The sequence below is a fragment of the Rhipicephalus microplus genome, chromosome 1 (assembly GCF_043290135.1).
Source record: "Rhipicephalus microplus isolate Deutch F79 chromosome 1, USDA_Rmic, whole genome shotgun sequence".
Lineage (NCBI taxonomy): Eukaryota > Metazoa > Arthropoda > Arachnida > Ixodida > Ixodidae > Rhipicephalus > Rhipicephalus microplus.
Window position 1 is genome coordinate 252180419 of NC_134700.1, and position 21464 is coordinate 252201882.

Sequence of the window (21464 nt, forward strand, 5' to 3'; positions counted from 1 at the left end):
GATAATTTGGAGTACAGTTACGCTTTAGGTAAGGTAACTGCAAGCCGAAATTGAGTCATCAGATTATGATAGCACGCCGCACTCGTCGCCAACAATGCGGACGCGCGTCTCGGACACATAGTGTGTCCATACTTTAGGCGTGAATAAGTTTGCGGACATTTTTCAAAGGCTCCCATATGAGACGAAAATTTTTTCTCTGCCGAGTACTTGTTTTAAATGCAAGAAATCAGCATCAATATATTTGAGATAGCCATCAAAAATGGCTGGCATGTTTGGCGTAGATGACCCTGTCACAGAACACCTACCTGCTTCTAACCCATCTGCTTTTAAGCCAACTTTGTTGATAATAATTGGCTCCTGTTGCAGTAGTGCAGCTAACCGAAGGTCGTGTGTTCGAGCACAGCCACGGAGGTGGCGTTCCATAATGGAGCCAAAATTAAAGTCGAAATGCTAGAGGACTTTGTGCTCTGCGATGTAACCGCATGTTTAAGAACACCAGATGGTCGAAATTTTTGGAGCCCTCCGCTACAGCGTCCCTCATTCGGGATGTTAAACTCCTGACATTGTTGACGTGGATTGTTGCAATTGAATTCTAGAAACCTCGTAGTGCTTGTTTTGCGCCCTTCAAATGTTTAATTTGAAAGTTAAAAAATAATGTAGTGGTCGATATAGTGCAGTTCAAACTGCCCACCGGCTATATGCCGCATCATGTAGCATTCGCCATTCCCACTCTTTACTGCACAACAGCTGAGAGCACAGGCCTACAAAAATGTAACTTGTGCCATTTTCAAGAATAACATCGAGTTCTTTTTTTTTTTCAAGAATCAAACTGAAATGCGTAGTTTCCTTGTTGTTTTGATCTTGTAACTGTTTTTTCACATCATCAATAGTCTGAGTACACTGATCCCTAAATAGCTACGATTGTACTGAAGATGTTCTGTGGGTACTCTTGATTCAGAATGTCCCACTAGGGCTGCGAATCATATGTCCTACACTCGCCTTAACTTCTCGATTGCAAAATAACTCCTGCGCACAATAATAAAGTCTTAAAGGTTCTAAAGCATTGGCCTGTCCCTCTGCCACCAAATTTTATTTGCCTATAAAGTCCCTTTCAGTGTTGATCTTAGCTGTCTCAAAACCACATTTTTAGTACCTATCCACCCTATCTACTTGAACCAACGTGTAATTTTATATTTTATCACCATTTTACTGTGAATGTATCATTATGTTTACCATATTTTAAAAATTAGAATGAGGTGTTGTAATGCTGCTGTATCACACTAAATACTCGGCAAATGTATGTCTGATGTGCTACAAGCAAATACGATAAGTGCTACAAGTGATTTTCTCTCGGATACACATTTTCAAGTTAGCATATAATTGTACCAAAATCTTAGTCTATACAGCCTACATATAATCTGTTTTTCATTCTTTAATAAATTAGTAATAATTATTAATTATTTAATAATAGTAAATAATTATTTTATAGAAAGAATAATATTGTGAAGTTAGATAATGTTTAGAGAAAAGCTGTTATATATCTGCACAACCCTTTTGGGTTTTCTCACTGAACTCTCAAAGAGGTCTGTTGGTGAGTGAGCGTGTCACAGTCAGTGAGTGAGTGAAATTCTCGCACCTAAGGTTTGTGCTGTTAGGTATAACAGCCAATGAATTCACCCCAGCTGTTGCTTCTTCCCTTCAAACACAAGAAGTGCTCAAGCTAAACACAGCTCACCCCTTAAATAATACAAATTTTCTTGCACTACTGTCAGAAATTCATTTTTTTAAGCATGGTCAGACAGTGGAAACTGCTCTTTCACTACACTGTAGATAGCTTAATTAACAAATTCGTTTGTGCACTAGCTGATTACATTCACTGCTCTTCAAGCACATGCATGTTAACAAAATATCATGTGAATGGTCAGTTGCCCTCATGTATTCCAAAATTTTTATTCTTCTAACATGTGCCATTTACTTTTTTTAAATGAATGAAGTATTTTAAAATTATTGTTCTAACTGTGTCATTATGCTCAATTACATATAGCACTTCGTTTTTAGCTTTGATTGTTTGGCACTTATGCTAGCTCATATGACGTGATGAGGTCTGTTCCGATATTGTCACTTCATTCTGTGGTAATTCAGTAATCTTGAGTGAGCTATATGTAATTTTTGTGAAACACATTACTCTTTTTTGTCACTATAATCTGCACCTAAGATGTACGTAGTACAATAGTATATGCAGCTCCAAATTTTTTTATATATAATAACTTTTATATCTTTACAGATTCTTACAAAGTTGGCACCCAATTGATGGCACCAGCGACTGAAGGTGCTGCGGCCAACAATTAACATTAGAAAAAATTAGATGAGCTACAAAACAATGACACAATTAAATGGAAATTTTATGGGCACATACTGAGACACACAGGCTTGTGTTGGGGGAAAGACAGCCACACCTGCAACCATTGTACAAGCCAGTAAGCCTGACTACATAGAGAACACCCCACACGAAAGTTCGTCACCAAACCAGGCGGACCAATATCCCTACCCAAAGATCTGGGCAGAAGGCTTGTCTAGCATTGCATTTGCATCCGAATGAAAGTAGACAACAAAAAGCAATATCTGCTGTGCACAAGCTAAGGATTAAGGGTGGGTCTACCCATCAACGAGAATTCTTTCGCAACAATGAAGCTCGCCAATCAAGGGCATCCATGGAACTTTTTGCTGGAGGGTGCATCTGCAAGGCGGGTACGTAGCACAGGCAGCCTTTCTTTCATTGTCATGTTGTGATCAGCAAGATTAGCAACATTGCAACATAAAGTTGGCTGGCAATCCTGAAGGCCGTCTTACACGAATATGTAAGGCTTGAGTGTGCTAATCAACCTGTGTAGCTCATTGCTGTTGCATAGAAAAATATTACTATAAATTTCTTGGGTGCAGTTGGGGGAGGTGCAGCACTCCCTCCTAGCACCCCTGTGTGGATGCCTATGTAGCTAATGCTGAACACACGCCATATGCGTACCTGTCAAATGACACAAAGCCAGAGAACCTTTGATTGCAAATACTTTCACCAAATTCACACACACATTGTCAGTTAATTATTATGCCGAGCAGACTTGGAACTTCATTTGAGACTAAGTAGCTTTCTAACTAGGGTGATTCAACATCTACCACACGATGCAGCAAGAAACTCTGCTCTTGCATTCAACACTACAGTTTAACACATCTCTATCGAACTCTGGTCAGTTGAATTACCTTTTACATCGAACAATTTTCCACCATGAAAATGCTTTGACAAGAATTTATTGAAAAATCTACAGTTACATTGAAAAAAAAAAAAACAGTCAGAACATTAAGTATCGAACGTAAAGCAGTGGAAAATGCCCAGAAAAATTATTATAACAGACAATGCTGCCAAGGAAAGTACAGAGAATGTTATTAGAAGTTTTTGTAATGTAAATGTAAAGAAAGAAAAGAGGACGTAAGGGTAACTTGCCGCAGGCAGGGACCCGCCAGTCTCCGGCGGCAGCAGGTTGTCTTTTCGTCCACTTTTCTTTCTTCACATCTACATTGCAATTACTTTTAATAACATATCTTATACTTCCTTGGCATCATTGTGTTTTGGTTTTCATTAATGCTGTGTCTCACAAAGTAAACAAGCCCTTAAATTTACACTTCTTTCCTTTGCCCCGAGAAGTTGATTTTTTTTTTTCATAGAAGGGGACATTCCCACATGGACGTGGGAGACAGCAGTATCAGGAAAACACTGCGCTCATACAGTAGCAACTACCACTTCCCATCACGTGCTTTCGCCCCTTGATTAATTTTTGCATGGCCAGCCCGTCTCGTGGGGATGCTGATTTATTATGCGCTAGTTTGTTGTCCTGGTAGATGCCCTGCTATTTTCCACCCAGCTGGTGATAATAAGTAATGTTGAACTTGGGAAATAGAAGCCTTACATCACTGCTGTTCATCACGCCCCGACAAGCACTCTAAGTAACATGTTAAAAAACAAGGCTGATATTAGCACCCTGAATTCCGGCACTCGATGAGTATGCGCAACCACATATGAAGATTTTGAGGCACTACTTGTGGGGGTACAGTATTTTATTGCGCACAACCTTCCCCTGGATATAAGATATGTCAGCTGGAAATTATGGAAAATTGCAAAGTATTAAGAAAAGACACTGCATATTGCCATAGAAGGGTATAGAAAGGTACCTCAGGCACAGGTGCAGAAATGACACAGAAGGAATGAACATGACGATATTGTTGTGGGGCTGTGTCTGGACTGACCTGTAGTCCTGCGTCCTTGCAGAACGGAAGGTCATCTGGCTCTTCTGCTTCGACGTGGCTTGCTCAGACGCTCTTCTTGACTGCGGCAGCGAACGCATGCGGTTAGGCGGTTCTCGGTGCGGGTTGAGTGGCTAAGTACCGGATAGTTTTTATTTTTTGCTGGTATTTGGTGTGTTTTTCATTATTTCATGCAGGATAATTTTTGTTTCCTTGGTCTAGTCTTAAGGCTGTACTGATGTCGAGGAATCTTCCGGGTCAGGAGCGTTCCCTGTGGATGGCCTCGCTACACGATGATGACTTACCTCTCGATTTGTTTCTCCGCAGTGGCGTGAGCAATATTCCCGTTGCTCTGGTACCTTTGGGTGGAAATTTCATTAAGCTGAATAACCCTAAGGCGACACAAGAACATCTCTATGCCGTGACCCAAAACTACCAGAGCATAACCGACGTGCGGCAGTTTGGTCGTGGTGGCATTGTATGTCAGACACCAGATCAGCAATGTGTAAAGGATCTTCATAAGTGTTCTTCCTTTGCTTTGATCCCGGTAAGTGCGTATATGCCACAACATCTCGCATGCACTAAAGGCATTGTGCATGGGGTTGACGCACAACTAAGGCCTGCGGAGATGCTCGAGAAGCTGTCAGTGGCAGGTGTGGTTGCAGTTTACCGGTGCAATAAACTCGTTGACAACAAACGACATCCCACAGAGTCAGTGATTGCGACTTTTGCAGGTACGTTATGTCCGTCAGAAATTAAAGCATGGCCATTAGTATTTCGAGTAGATCAGTTAGCGTCCCGCCCATTGCAATGTCAGAACTGCTGGAGGTTTGGACATAGCTCTCGTGGCTGCAAATCGGAGGGTCGATGTCGTAGATGTGGTGAACGCCACTCAGATCAAGATTGCAAGGCCCAAGATGACTTGTGTTGCTTGTGCGGTGGACATCATGCAGCTGATTTCGCAGAGTGCCCAATGCGCCATGAAGAAGTACAAATACTAGAAATCCTGGACAAAAGGAGATGCTCTAGAAAGGAAGCCATTACAGCTGTTAAGGAGAGAGCCTATGGCTATGCTGGCGTTACAGCACGTCATTCATGTCAGGATACTAATATCGCGCAGGCAGTTGAGGTTGCGGTAGGAAGAGCGATGGCTACAGTTATGGACCAATTGGTAGCTAGCATATTTGAATGCATAGCACAAGTTTTCAGTAATCAAATTACTAAACTGTTAATTCCAACTGCTTCGGGTAATCCTGATCCCAATAAAATACTGACTACCAGTGATGCTACTGCAGTATGTAATGATGAGCTGAATAATGCGGATAACATCCAGGGCTCCTCAGAGTGCACAACAAACGTTGAACGAGATCAAGTGTTAGTCCTAAGTGTGTCTACTGATGTCGAGCTTGATGCTCGGGCACAGAAACGCAGCCGGTCCCCATTGAACCACGACGTCTCAAGTTCCCTTCCATCAAATCCCGAAAAGACGCTGTCTAGTAAACTACTTAGAGAAAGTATTTTGGAGAAAGCTATCTCCGCAACAATTCTTACACCAAAATAGCGTCCCTAAGAGTTCTGCAGTGGAATTGTCGTTCTCTATTTCCTGCTCTTACTGATTTACATTTCCTGTGTAATAAACTAAATCCCCATTTAATCTTACTTCAAGAATCTTGGATTGCTCCTGATACTAGTATTCATTTTAAAAATTACCGTTTATTCAGACTAGACCGCCCTACGAGAGGTGGCGGAATAGTGACAATAATTTCGAACAAACTTTGCCACAAAGCGAAACTGATGTTAAAGTTCCTCTCTCCGGCATACGAAATATTAGTTGTAGACTTAACTCTCCAGAGCGGGCAGGTTTTGTTAGTAGTAAATGCTTACTTTCCTTCAGCCGTACATGGCACTCGGCCATTAGATACCTTAATAACCACGTGTGGAGGAAACATTTTACTAGCAGGTGATTTCCACTCCCACCATGTCACATGGGGAGTAAAAACTGATAAGTGTGGCAGCCGGTTGTGGCATTCGGCCCAAGATAATCATTTTTCATGTCAGAATTCGGGAAGCCCAACATACGTATGCAGTCATACTTCTTCAGCGCTAGATTTAACTTTTACAAGCTCCAACCTTAATGTTTCATCTTGGTCAGTCGTTGATTGCGCAACAAACAGCGACCACTTACCGATTACTTTCGAAATAGAAAGTCAGATAGCCTGATCAATCTCTATTACTCGCATGCATATTAACTACTCAAAATTTAAGGATTCCTTCCTTTCTTCACTGTCTTCGTTGTCAGATAATAGCTCGATGACAAAGACTCGGAGCTTATATTCTTTATTAAAGAATTCCCGAGAGAAATTTGAATTCGTGGTGTCGTCAGCGAATCATAACTCGAATTCTCCTTGGTGGAATGACGATTGCTCGAGGGACTGTAGACGCAGAAAGGCAGCATGGAAAAAGCTTTTGTATAATCAGTGCCCTCAAAATTGGAAAGACTACCAGTTCATTCCAGGTGTTTTTAAACACACAGTTGCCAAGTCAAAAGAAGATCACGAAAGGCGGAAGTTCGATTATTTTTCTAGATCCATGAATAAAAAAGCGTTATTTAGATTTCTACGTAGAAAGAAAATGATTCTGCAATCAATAAATACAGACTCTATCATTTTGTCGGCTGAAGAAACAAAAGCTTCATTAGAAGTGATTGGTAAGGGATTAGAGCAACGTTTTTCCAGCCAACTATCACCACATCCTTCACCGGCGCGAAGGGATGAGGACTTCACAGACGTTTCCAGGCATGAATTATTGCAAGTGTTAGCTAACTTGCCATCAGCAGCTCCGGGCCCTGACGGTGTTACCTCATTTATGTTGAAACTGATGTATAAAGAGTGCCAAGAATACCTATTGGATATAATCAACTATTCTTTAAGTACGGCATGGCTCCCATTTGAGTGGAAAATAGCAAAGGTAACACCAATATTGAAAGCTTCGGGTAAAGGATACGTTTTGGATAATATTAGGCCTATTGCGTTAACCTCAAACTTTGTAAAGGTAATTGAGAGAATCCTGAAAGTTCGAATAACAAATTTCATCGATAAGAGAGAAATTCTGAATCCATCCCAAATTGGCTTCAGATCCGAATGCTTCATATGGCAGGCCCATATAGACCTTGAAAGTCGCATAAAATTAGCTAAGCGGGAAGGAAAATATGCTGCACTCGTCACTCTCGATATAGCAAAAGCGTACGACAGCGTTGAGCATATAGTGTTAATCAACCAGCTGCACAACCTTAACTTCCCAAACTATATACAATCATGGATAGCAGAATTTTTACGCAATAGAACGTTTTATTGTTACAAAAACGGCATCTCGTCTTCTAAATATGTGCAAACAAGAGGTGTCCCGCAAGGGGCCGTCCTTTCCCCGGTGTTGTTCAATATCTTGATGAGCTCTGTACCTCGGCACCAGGACGTCCACACTTATGTATATGCGGACGACATCGCATTCTTTTCAGCAGCAGAGGACATTCATAGGCTATTTAAAATATTACAGACATACCTATCGGCCATAGAAATGCGGCTTGATAGCTTACATCTGTATTTAAATGTCAAGAAATGTTCTGTTTTAACATTTCCACTCAAAGACCCTTTTCACGTTTCGCTCTCCTATCACCTGGATCATATTCCTCAAGTAGTGAATGTGAAATATCTGGGGGTAACCTATGACCAATCAATGTCTTGGAACACACACATTGAAAACATTGCAGCAAAGCGAGGTCGTGCAATGGGAATATTAAGCAAAATTAGTAATAGTCGCTTAGGTATGCGGAGAAATACTCTTATCTCAGGGTATTGTACGTACATTCACCCGGTGCTTGAGTTTGTGTGTGTGTTATACGCGGGGGCACCTGCCTACAAGATACATCCTCTGGTAGTCATAGAGAGACAAGCTTTGAGACTATGTTTAGGTCTCCCCAAGTTTGTTTCAATCAAGATCTTGTATCTTGAAGCTAGGGTTCCCTCACTTGCGACCCGTTTTAAATTGTTAGCTACACAGGCATTTCTTAGGCTCTATGAATCGCCGGTAAGGCGCTTAGAAACAGTTTTTATTGACCGTCCTGACTTGTTTTTTTGGACAATACTGGCCGAGATCTCGTATACCACAAATTTTGGTTATACAGCGCTTTCTAGATGACCTAGATGTTCAAATTGATGCTGTTCCTTTAATTAGTACCAATAACAGTGCTATAAAATTACAGTTTGATGATATATTTCCGAAAAATTCAAAATTGATGCCGCTCAGTTTTTTAGAAGCTATATTAAGAGATTAACTGGAACATACGCCAATACAAGCAGTCATAGCAACTGATGCGTCACAAAGGGAAGAAAAATGTGGAATTGGTATTTTTTCTCCTGCTCTAGACTGGTCCTTTTCGCTTCGCCTTCCCGATTATGTGCCCATATTTGAAGCAAAATTTTTTGCGATAATTTTAGCTCTTCGTAAAATAACTGCTTCAGTAAGAACCGCAATAATTTTAACAGATTCACTATCAGTATGTGCCTCCCTTACAGCAGATGAGAACTCGCATGCTCAGAACGCTTTCAAAGCATTAGTTCCCTCGCATCTCAATCTCATCAAACTGGTCTGGGTTCCTGGACATAAGGGCATTTATATGAATGAAATGGCAGATGTGTTGGCCAAGTCATCTTTAAATGGGCCTGTTATTGATGTATTACCGGCATCGAAATTCTTGATAGGTGCTACATTAAGAAGGAAACTACTGTTAGAGGAATTTTATACACCTTCACTAACAGCCACACCAGAATTCAAGCACTTGTTATACCATTGAAATAGTAAAATATGTCAAACGCGAGGAACGGAAGTCGCAATCACTAGACTGCGCTGTCAAATTTCACAGCTGAATTTATATTTACACAGAGCTGGTCTGGCAGCCTCCCCTCATTGTCCTGTTCGTGGAGTAAATGAGTCAACAGAACATTATCTCATTTATTGTAATAGATTCTCTGTCTTACGTAAAAACACTTTAGGAGCCATTTGCCACCTTCTCGGAATAGATTTAAATACTGAAAATGTGCTTTCTTTCGGGGCTTTGTGTCTAGGCCACAGCGACGGGAAGATGGTTGACGCATTGCAGGAGTTCGTCAAAAGTTCAAAGAGGTTTAAGTGTTGAAATCATTGTTTGGTAGATTTTGAAATTTCCAATTCATATTAAATCAAATACGACACCCTATTGCATTACACTGCAGATTATTTACAATTCAACCATCAAATTTGTCTTGTTGCATCTTTCTTTTATGACTCGTAAATAGATTAATTTTAATCTGTTATTAAATGAGAAATTCATGAAAACTATCCGGTTCTTGGCCAATCCCCCAGCGTAGGTATGCACCACATCATCAAGGATCTTGACTTGACTTGCATCCTTGCGCACTGTGTGCAGTGTTAGCCCCACCGGCGTTAACTTATTAAATACTCCCCGTTACGAATTTTTGGTGGAGGTGCTGGGTTACATTCCAACTCTGGGTCTCCGTAGCGGACGTCAGCTTCGTCCAGCCACAATGCCTGAAGGCAGTGTGCTCTCCGTTCAATCTACGCCTGCTCCGTCACCTGTGATCCCTTCCCATCTTCTCGATCCAGGTACATTTTGGGGCACCGACACAACTGACGTTGACGAGTGGCTCGCCTTATACAAGCGCATCAGCAAGCTATACAGGTAGAATGAGACGCTTATGCTGGCCAACATCATCTTTTACCTGCGAGGTACTGCACGCGCCTGGTACGAGACGCACGAAGAAGACCGGATGAGTTGGGACGTGTGCAAGCAGAAGCTCCGGGACTTGTTCGGCCGGTCAGTTGCTCGACAAATGGCAACCAGGCAGGAACTCGGAGTTCAATTTTCCACCGAGTTGTACATCACCTATATCTAACACGTGCTCGCCTTGTGCTGGAAGGCCGACAAAGACATGACCGAACTAGACATGGTCAGCAATGTGTTGAAGGGCATAGCCGACGGTGCCTTCAACATTCTAGTCTGCAAGAACTGTACCACCATGGACTTAATTGTCATTGAATGTTGGCGGTTCGAACAAGCCAAAAGCAGAAGAATCACTCAACGCTTTTCCCGACTCCTGAACACCACTGCGACTTCTTCCTGTGAAGATCCTGTGGCACCACGTCTATTCATAAATTCTAATCACAAAAATTGTCCGCCAGGAGCTGGAAGCCGTGGCTCCTTCCGCTTATCAACACCTTGTGCCTGACAACTTGGCCCCAACATCTCTTATTCAGGCTGTTGTACAACAAGAGTTTGCCAACATAGGCATCTTAGTTCCCCAAAACTCCAGCCACATACCACAGCCCATAAATCCTAATGCTCATAATGCTCACTATCACACTGCCCCACTTGTTGCTGCTGCCGCATCGGTCCCGCAGTTCTCATCGGGCTACCGAAATCCATCTGAGTGGTGCACACAAGATTATCGACAGATATGCTTCTCTTGCCATCGTGTTGGCCATATTTCTCGCGACTGCCACAACAGATGGTCTTTCCGGCATCGTTTTCTAGATGACCACCGACAGCATCATGGGCAGTGTTTGCCACCTCGTTTTCCACATAACCGTTCTACGCTATGCTCTGAACACATAGCCGTTCTACGCTACGCTCTGAACCATTCTACGCCGATTTCGTCGCCCAGAGAACCCGGTCCAGCTGCTCGCCATCGCCCCAGGGTCGCCAGCTGCGCTCCTCTCAACGCCATCACTCCCCGTCACCGGCGTATTCTGGGCAGTTCTCGGGAAACTAATAGATGCAGCTCCTGGAGGTGGCACTGCATTGACAACTCGGACCGAAAAACCTCTACAGACCACTAATTCCAGACGAAATTTACTTGGTGTTCTCATCGATGGCCTGACCGTTACAGCTCTAATAGACACTGGTGCCCACATATTCGTTATGAATTCACGTCTTCGATCCCGTCTGAAAAAAGTTCTTACCCGTGCCATGTCTTGGACTGTGCGAGCAGCCAACGGCAGCCGAACATCAGTGCTTGGCATGTGCACTGCCCGCGTCACTGTTGCCGACCTTCACACTTTAGTCCTTTTCGCTGTTCTAGACGCTTGCCCACACGACGTGATTCTCGGCATCGACTTCTTGATCGCGCCTTCAGCCCTCATCGATTGTTCAACCGGCACTTTACAGCTAGAGTTGCCTTTGTACTCTGATGTCCCTCCTGCAGCTCGCACACGGCTACGGTCCGTGGAGTGTCTACGATTACCACCTCAGGCTGCTGTGTACCTTTCTATGTCGCCGCCCCCACCTGTTCCTAATGACGACTACTTGGCAGCTCCACTCATTTACTTGAGCCTTTCCCGGAACATCATACTTCCTCATACTATAGTGAGGATTAGCGACAACAAGGCGCTTCTCCCTGTCCTCAACTTCTCCGTGCCGACCCAGGTCCTTCCTCAAGGTATTGCCTTAGCAGAACTCTCCACTCTGGAGCAATGTACAATTTCATCTCTCACTCCTGACATCAATACCATAGCCGAACCTGTCGCAGCCGCACAGAATAGAGCTTGACTAGACAAAATGATATGAAACGACCTTTCGCCATCACAAGTTAAAGCGCTCCGTGATCTTCTATTTTCTTATCTCAACATTTTTTATATCGACGACCGTTCCTTGGGCCACATGAGCGTCGTAGCCCACTGTATCGACACTGGCGACGCCAGTCCCCTTCATAAGCGTCCCTACCATGTGTCTCATTCAGAGCGCCAAATAATCCAAAAGGAGGTAGAGAAAATGCTCAACAAAGACATCATAGAGCAAATGCTCGACAGATACGTCATAGAGACGCTGCTTCCTATCTCATGTGGTTGACGACCTCCTTAGATCCTGTGCTGCGCGGCACAACTTTACGACTTCTTACCATCCTCAGAGTAACGGACTTACTGAACGCCTCAACCGCAGATTGACGAACATGCTTGCTATGTATGTTTCTGACGACCACACCGATTGGGACACTGCCCTTCCATTCGTAACCTTTTCCTACAACTCGTCGTGTCATGAAACTGCTGGCTACTCACCATGTTATCTTCTCTTACAGGCATGGGCTACGTCTTAAGGCATGGGCTACGTACAGTAGCCCATGCCTTGTTCTCATCGTCCCAGAGACCACAAAAGTCGCTCTACGGCAGCCGACATAGGGATGTCGATTTTTCTCCGGGCTCTCTCATGCTTCTGTGGCTTCCATCCCGTCGTGTCGGCCTCTGCGAGAAACTTTTATCGCAATAAGCTGGGCCTTACCAAGTTCTTCGCCAAGTCACACCTGTCACCTATAAAATTTCTCCTACTACGAACCCCACTGTTACATCCAGAAGTTTCATTGTGCATATTTCTCGCCTGAAGCTCTATCACAGTGACCCATCCGCCTAATAACAACAGCCAACAGGACAGTTCTTTGCCGCCCGGGGTAATGTCACAGGTATAGAAAGGTACCTCAGGCATGGGCGCAGAAATGACACAGAAGAAATGAAGACGACGATGTTGTTGTGGGGCTGTGTCTGAACTGCCCTGTTGTCCTGCATCCTTTCGCACTGTGTGCAGTGTTAGCCCAACCGGCGTTAACTTATTAAATACTCCCCATTAAAATATATATATGTTGTCGTTTGGAAGACAATATAAGAGCACATTGAAGCCTGGGAAATTTAATCTTGATGAAGATCAGTAACGAACCGAAATGTCGACCAATAAACTGTTATAGACATGCATACAACTTTTTCATAGACACACATACACACAAATGTGTGTGTATGCGTGCATGTATGCGTGCACACGCGCGCGCGCCGCGCAGTTTCTAATCGGATTAAAAAGAAAGTCCACGTGGTGATGGAACTCCATTAAGAGGCCTGGGGTGCGGCCTCACCAGTGACCACCACCAGTAACGCGCTCCCTCACCAGAGAAAGATTGGCCACCTTGGTACAGTATTTGGCCATTACCTCCCACATGCATACGTCAAATAACTCACGGCCCTCAGTCCCCAGCAGCTGCGAAGCGATTGACCACGGCGACGGTCAGATCTGCAACGCAGCAGAGGGTGCTAAGAGTCTCTGGATCTAGACAGGCCACCATTGGAACCTGAACTTGGCAACGTTTAACGCTAGAAACTTATCTAGTAAGGGAAGTCTAGCTATACTATTCGAAGAGCTAGAGGGTGTTAAATGGGATATAATAAGGCTCAGTGGTGTTAGGAGGACAGATGAGGCCTATACAGTGCTACAGAATGGGCACGTCCGTTGCTATCGGGGCTTGGCTGACAGAAGAGACCTGCGAGTTGGGCTCCTCATCTACAGAAACATAGCTGGCAACATAGAGGAATACTAGAGCATTAATAAAAGTGGGTAGGTATCGTAATTAAACTCAATAAGAGATACAAGATGAAGGTAGTACAGGCTTATGCGCCTACGTCCAGCCATGATGACGCGTCAGTCATCATGGCTGGACGTCATCATGATGACGCGTCTGGAATCAACAATGAGTAAGGTAAAAACACAGTATATTATACTGATGGGAGACTTCAATGCAAAAGTAGGAAAGAAATAGGCTGGAGACCAGGCAGTAAAAGATTATGGAATCTGTACTAGAAATGCTTGAGGGGAGCTACTAGTAGATTTACAGAACGCAATAATTTACGGATTTTGAATACCTTCTACCGAAAGCGAGGGAACCGCAAGTGGACATAAAGGAGCCCTAATGGCCAAAATAAAAATGAAATAAACTTTGTACTGAGTGCACACCCAGGCATCGTGCAGGATGTGAAAGTGCTTGGCAAGGTACGATGCAGTGACCATAGAATGGTACGGTCCCGAATTCGCCTAGACTTGAAGAAGGAACGACAGAAACTGATACACAAGAAGCCAATCAATGAGCTAGCACTGAGAGGAAAAGTAGAGGAATTCAGAGTCTCGCTTCAGAACAGGTACTCGACTTTTATCGAGGAAAACAGCCTTAGCGTTGACGCAATGAATGATAATCTGAGTATCATTACGGAGTGTGCAGGGAAAGTTGGAGGTACTGTAGTTAGACAGGACATTGGCAAACTGTTCCAGGAAACAAAGAATCTCATTAAGAAGCATTGAAGCATGAAAGCCTCAAGTAAAACAGATAAAATAGAGTTAATATAGAGCTTTCGAAGTTGATTAATAGGCGTAAGGTATCCGACGTAAGAAGGTAAAACATGCAGAGAATTAAAGATGCTCTGAAGAATGGAGGAAGCGTCAAAGCAGTGAAGAGAAAAGTTGGGACAGGCAAAAACCAGATGTATGCACTGAGGGACAAGAAAGGCAAAGTAACTACCAATATGAATAGGATAGTAAAATTAGCGGAGGAGTTTTACAGAGATCTGTACAGCAGCCAGCACAACCACGACCTTAATACAAGAACCAACAGTAACCCAGATGACACCCCACCAATAATGATAGAAGAAGTCAGAAAAGCTTTGGAGAGCATGCAAAGAGGCAAAGCTGCTGGTGAGGATCAGATCTGCTGTAAGATGGAGGAGAGATTGTGTTAGAAAAACTAGCGACCCTGTTTACAAAGTGTCTCCTGACAAGAAGAGTACCAGAATCTTGGAAGAATGCTAACATCATCCTAATACATAAGAAAGAAGATGACAAGGACTTGAAGAATTACAGGCCAGTCAGCTTGCTCTCCGTAGTATACAAGGCATTTACAAAGGTAATTGCTAACAGAATAAGGACAACATTAGGATTCAATCAAACAAAAGAACAAGCAGGATTTTGAACAAGCTACTCAACAATTAACCACATTCATACTATCAATCAGGTAATAGAGAAATGCTCAGAATATAGCGAACCACTATACACAGCCTTCATAGATTACGAGAAGGTGTTTTATTCAGTAGAATTATCAGCAGTAATGCAGACACTGCGGAATCAGGGCGTCGGTGAAGTATATATAAACATTCTAGAAAAAGCTACAGGGGATCAACTGCTACCATAGTGCTTCATAAAGAAAGCAACAGAATACCAATAAAGAAGGGTGTAAGGCAGGGGGATACAATCTCCCCAATGCTATTTACCGCGTGCCTATAGAAGGTTTTTAGAGGCCTAGAATGGGAACAGTTAGAGATAAGGGTTAATGGAGAGTACCTCACTAACCTGCGCTTCGCCGATGACATTGCATTGCGGAGTAAATCAGGGGACAAATTGCAACTCATGATTACGAATTTAGACAAGGAGAGCAGAAAGGCGTCTTAAACTTAATCTGCAGAAAACGAAAGTAATGTATATAACACCCTCGCAAGAGAACAGCGCTTCGAGATAGGTAATAGAGCACTTCAAGTTGTAAAAGACTATGTATACTTAGGACAGGTAATAACCGCGGAGCTGAACCACGAGACTGAAATAACTAGAAGAATAAGAATGGGGTGGAGCACATTTGGCAAGCACTCTCAAATAATGACAGGTAGATTGCCACTATCCCTCAAGAGGAAGGTAATAACGGCTACATCTTGCCGGTACTTAGCTACGAAGCAGAAACCTGGAGACTTACAGAGAGGGTTCAGCTTAAATTGAGGACGATGCATTGAGCAATGGAAAGAAAAATGGTAAGTGTAACCTTAACAGACAAGAAGAAAGCAGAGTGGATTAGGGAACAAACCGGGGTTAAGGATATCATAGTTGAAATCAAAAAAAAAGGAAATGAACACGGGCCGGGCATGTAGCACGTAGAAAGGATAACCGCTGGTCATTAAAGCTAACTAACTGGATTCCTAGAGAAGGCGAACGGGTTAGGGGGAGACAGGAGGTTAAGAGGGCAGATGAGATTAAGAAGTTTTCGGGTACAATTTGGCAGCAGCGAGCACAGGACCGAGTTGACTGGCAGTACGTAGAGGAGGCCTTTGTCCTGCAGTAGACGTAGTCAGGCTGATGATATATATAGATGTCTGTCTGTCTGTCTGTCTCTGTGTGTGTGTGTGTGTGTGTGTGTGTGTGCGTGCGTGCGTGTGTGTGTGTGGGGGGGGGGGGGGGGGGCAAGAGCATCACTGAAGTCTGAATATGTTATTAAATCAAGGATGTAGAATGTAGAAAGACGGGCCTGAACTCATTGTTTGCTTAACAGTCTTCTTACACAGACCCCTTTCCCATCTATTCTTCAGCTGCAGCCAATGGATCTCCCATTCCTGAAATTAAGCTAGGTGACGTCTATTCATATGGTCACTAATTGATGGCAACTGAAGGATCAAGCATCATCGATCTTGGCACTGTAAGTGACATATGTATAGTGCTCTGTGTGTTGTGTTTTGTTGACCCTGTTTTGCTGTGCTGCCAGTTTCAACATGACATAAATATATTTTCAGTGCACTCGTTATGTAATTTATAAACTGGGAAGTACAATTATCTCAGACCATTTATCTAATGCCTAATTTATGTTATTATTTATATTGTATGTTAATTTATTTTGGCAAATTACTCTGCTGATGTATTCTGATGATAAAACTTTTTAGAGACATCTTAAGCAGGGCCTTGCAAAAAGTTGGCTATTTGCAGAACTTTGTTCTAATTTCAATGCACATTAAAAGAAAAAAAACATGCTCTACCTTATACTCTCTGTTGCTGCAACTTACAAGATCAAAAACATCGTTTGAAAGTACTGAATTGTCAATTGGCTTACCTGTAAGTAATGCACATTGTCTAGGACTACACAATTTGTGTGCACCCAGTGTAAATAGAACAACAATAACAAACTGTACTAGATATACAAACTTGCGGTCACTAATAAGTATCCTATACATCAAATACAAGAAATAATCAGACCATAAATACATACATTACATAGTTTAACAAAACTTGAAATTCTGCTAGTGGTCTATCTCTAGGGAACATTAGAGTACAAAGCAGGGTTACCAACCGTAGGGTAATAGAGTTTTTTAGGGGGTTTATATGTGGAGCCATTAGCTTTGGTAACTGGAGTTGATGTGAAGACATGTGAATACTTTAATATTACCTGAAAAGTTAAAAGCATAAAAATTTCTGGGGGTGTCAGATCTTTTTCAGCTCCCCCTTATTTATAGCCCGGTTTGTATGGAATCTTCAAAATTTTTCGTGCACCATTGGGGTAGTAGGGCGGTTCTTTTCTCTTCAGGTGTAGGGACCGTAATTTCCACTTTTTGCTCACTGTTGATCAGAAAAAGATGTGGGCTAGTGACACAAAGTCTTCGAGGGTAAAATTTCTATATACCCTCAAAAACTAACTAATACTTTCAGTAAAACTGGAATCGTTCGAATTCCCATGTCACCAGCATAGCATGGAAGCAAAAAATATTCCATAAATCTTTCGAGGGTTGGGCGAATAATGCAATCGATGCCGAACACAATAGAGAGGGTAGTTTCCATTTTTGAGTGATCGTATAGGGGAGTGTGCAAGGTACCATGCGAGTTTTTTTGATAACGTTGGATGGATGGATGAAAGAGTATCCCCTTTATGGTGTAGCAGTGAGCCAGTGTTTCACAAAGCTCGAAATTTTATTATTATTACCTTATTATTATTATTATTATTATTATTATTATTATTATTATTATTATTATTATTATTATTATTTTATATAGTAAAACAGCCCAAGGCAGTTAGCTCATCCAGTGGTCAATTGCTGGATGAAAAGCTCATCTGTTCATGCATTAAGTGCTTAAAACCGTCCTTATCAAGTGGCCCCGATAGCATCCCTTTCACCATACTAAAGGCTTACGGTAGTATATTTGCCCCAGCATGGACTACAATATTTAATAACTCTCTGAATGCTTCCACATTTCTCAGCATGTGGAAAACGGCGCAAGTTTTTCCAATATTTAAGCTGGGCTACGAAACTGATGCTTCTAATTATTCCCCAATATCTCTTCTGCGTGCCACATCAAAGATCTTTTAGCTGGCTCTTCACATTGATTAATTGATTCCTAATCAACATGGGTTTCTTCCTGGCCGCTCAACTACCACCAATCTTGCTAGTTTCATGATACAAATCTCTTCACCTACTTCTCAGAGAAGATGGATTGACGTTGTCTACTGTCATATGAGCAAGGCTTTTGACGTAGTAAGCCACTCACTGTTTTTGATTAAAGTTGTCAACTTTGATGACTCGTCTGTTCTGAATCTCCTGCACAACTATCTGCTTAATAAATCATGTTAAGTTGCCGTAAATGGCCAAACGTCTTCCTTGTACACAGTGACTAGCAGAGTCCCTCAAGGGTCGGTATTAGGCCCACTCTTATTTTTAATTTACGTTAACAATGATTCTTTTGCAATTCATTATTCTTTTTTTCTCTTGTATGCTGATGATATCAAGATATTTTTAAAAATTTATTCAGTTAACGACTGTTGCTTGCTACGGTCATATTTGTGTTCTTTCTACGAACGGTGTGACAACAGTAACCTTTGTATGAATACCTCAAAGACAAAATTCATGAGTATGTCTCGCAAAACATCCATCGTGACATTTCCATACTCTGTCAATACCATGTCGTCATGTATATAAATTCAGTGATCTTGGTGTTCTTTTTGACAGCATGCTAAATTTCTCTGCTCACACTAAACGTGCTGCTATGCGTGGCCTTCATTCTCTCGACTTCATTTGTAGACTCTCTCGATGATTCAGTTCTCCTACAACAAGTTGTACACCGCCATATGTCTTCCTCAACTTGAATATGCATCTGTGATGTGGAATGGCAATGCTAAATCTTGCAGTGACGTCATTGAGCGAGTCCAGAAAAAATTTATGAGCATTTACAACAATTTTTTTGCTGGAAATGACTCTAGATCTCGTTCTAACACTGCCAGGTTATTGTGATTGCCATCACTTCACTGCCAATGAAATCTTGCTGACTTGTTACTTCTTTAAAAACTAGTTCACGCTATGCTATCCTGCCCTTCACCTTTCAGTTGTGTTTCGGATTCCGCATAAGTTAACCAGAGAATCGACCATTTCATGTACCTGCCAACTTCTTTCAACACTCTACTCTTCTCAGAATACAAAGTATATATAATGTTAACTTTCAAGATCTTGATGTTTTTCACAGTCCACTTTCATTGTTTCTACCTCAGCTCTGCACTGTCTTAAAATAGTTTTTCACAAAGTATAGAGCCTTTCCTTTTCTGTCTTTCAGGAACGTTTCGACATAGTTGTGTACATTCTTCTTTGTTTTTCACTCCCATTCCATGATTCTTGTCTTGTCTTTTCATTCTTCCCATTTCGTACTGTTTCTTTTTGTCTGTGTGTCTTCATTATTTTTATTTGATTTTGCTGAAAAGTATTTGTATTGTATTATTTATTTGCACTGTTTTATTTTTGCATGCACCTACACGAAAACCTTATGGCTGTTCCAGGACATGTTAAGTAAATTATTATTATTATTATTATTATTATTATTATTATTATTATTATTATTATTATTATTATTATTATTATTATTATTATTATTATTATTATTATTATTATTATGTATTACTCTCCAGAATAATAAATAAGGGTCTCATGCTATAAAAAACTTTATAAAAATACAGCCCTTTTTTCTGAACCTTGAGTCTTAATTAGCACAGATCAATGTTAGTTTTCTACCTGTATTTCTTTTCTGTGTCTTCTCTTATTTTGCTATCTGCCTAATTTTCTGACATATAAGTCCCTCGATTATCTTTTACTTATTGCTATCGTTGACCAGTTTACTTTCCCAGTGTTATCCCTAAAAACCAAGATTTATTGTTGGTTGCCCTAACGAACACCCAGGTGGATGTCTTCACATTCAAATAAACATGCTACATCCTTTTTTTTTTTAATTTTCCCCACATGTACACTTCTCTTCTTCACCGAATGTTGCTTTATAATTAAACATGTTAATTAAGGCAGCACAACCTTGCTTCAAACAGCAAAGCACATCCCCTTGAATTAGCGTAAGGTGTACCTTTGTTTATTTTGTCTTTAACCTTAAGGTGGTTTTTTAGAGCCAGCTTTTTTTTCCATCCTTACTATCCAATATATCTTTTCTGTATCTCCAATGTTTTGTTTTACGCTTTACACTGCCAGCCATATGTACTTGCTGACTAGTCTCCAGCTCTTTTTCTCAACTATGAATACATGTGCACCCTCTTCCCATACAAATATTGAAATGCTTTCTCTTCCCATCTTTTGTCTTTTATGTCAGTTTTTTTCAAACCGACTTAAAATTTTGTGGAAATTTTAAATTGGCATAGTCAATTCACATATGCCCGATTCCTACGGTGATCACAATGGTGTTTACAAAACAAGCAGCAATGTCCACCTTGATGGCAGACCATAAACATATACAAGGAATCCATCAGATCCAAACATTGCATGAGTAAATCACCTGATGATGGTGAATATTAAGGAAATAAATGTTCTTACTGCGAAGGTAAAGTTTACTTGCTTTTTTTGTTGCATTGAACTAAGGCATATATTGTCTTTTTCTGGCAGAGAATTGGATGCACATCCAGCTATTCAATTAATTCAATGCTTGATATAATGCACATCATCTTGAAGTAAACTATTTTACTTGGAGCCATAAAATGTTGGTGTATTCAATTCAGAGGCTGGTTGCAATGAAGAAAAATATATACTGCCAAATAAGTCAATGATGAGTTTTGTTTTTATATTGTGTCATGCTTAATTTAAACCACTGGGTAATTGTACCAGCTTATTAATTGGCTGGTCCCATCGGAGCATAGAAGTCGACTGCATTGAAATTGACTTTCACAGGGGGTGTTGTTGACATTTGTCATTTCATAAGTCTCAATAATATACTTGAAGTAATGTATTGCCAATTAAAAAGTGTCATAAGTTTTATTGTCCTCCATACTTTTTGAGATGTGCTTCTGCCATTATTCATCAAGATATATTGCAATGCTCTTTTCACCTCATCATTGTAGTTTCTTAGAGAACTTTATTATATGTTTGTCACTTTCCAGAATTGTGTTATGTGGTTGTTTTGATACTGTTCAGTTCAGCCTACAATTTATCTCTCTTTAATTGTTATGTATCATCAGGACTGATGAGAACATAACTTAACTTGCTTAGCTTAAACTATGTAAATCTCATATTCATTATTTGTTACTTGTCTTCTAGAA

At 41.4% G+C, this 21464-nt stretch overlaps 1 protein-coding gene across 1 annotated transcript in view; it reads left to right on the plus strand.

The window, feature by feature from the left end:
* Positions 1–16397: 16397 nt before the first annotated feature.
* LOC119164469 (uncharacterized) overlaps positions 16398–21464 on the plus strand; it is a 55955-nt gene continuing 50888 nt past the window's right edge. Inside the window, exon 1 of the mRNA XM_037416667.2 lies at positions 16398–16601. The gene's annotated coding sequence lies outside the window, so the exon portion shown is untranslated. The remainder of the gene's footprint in view (positions 16602–21464) is intronic.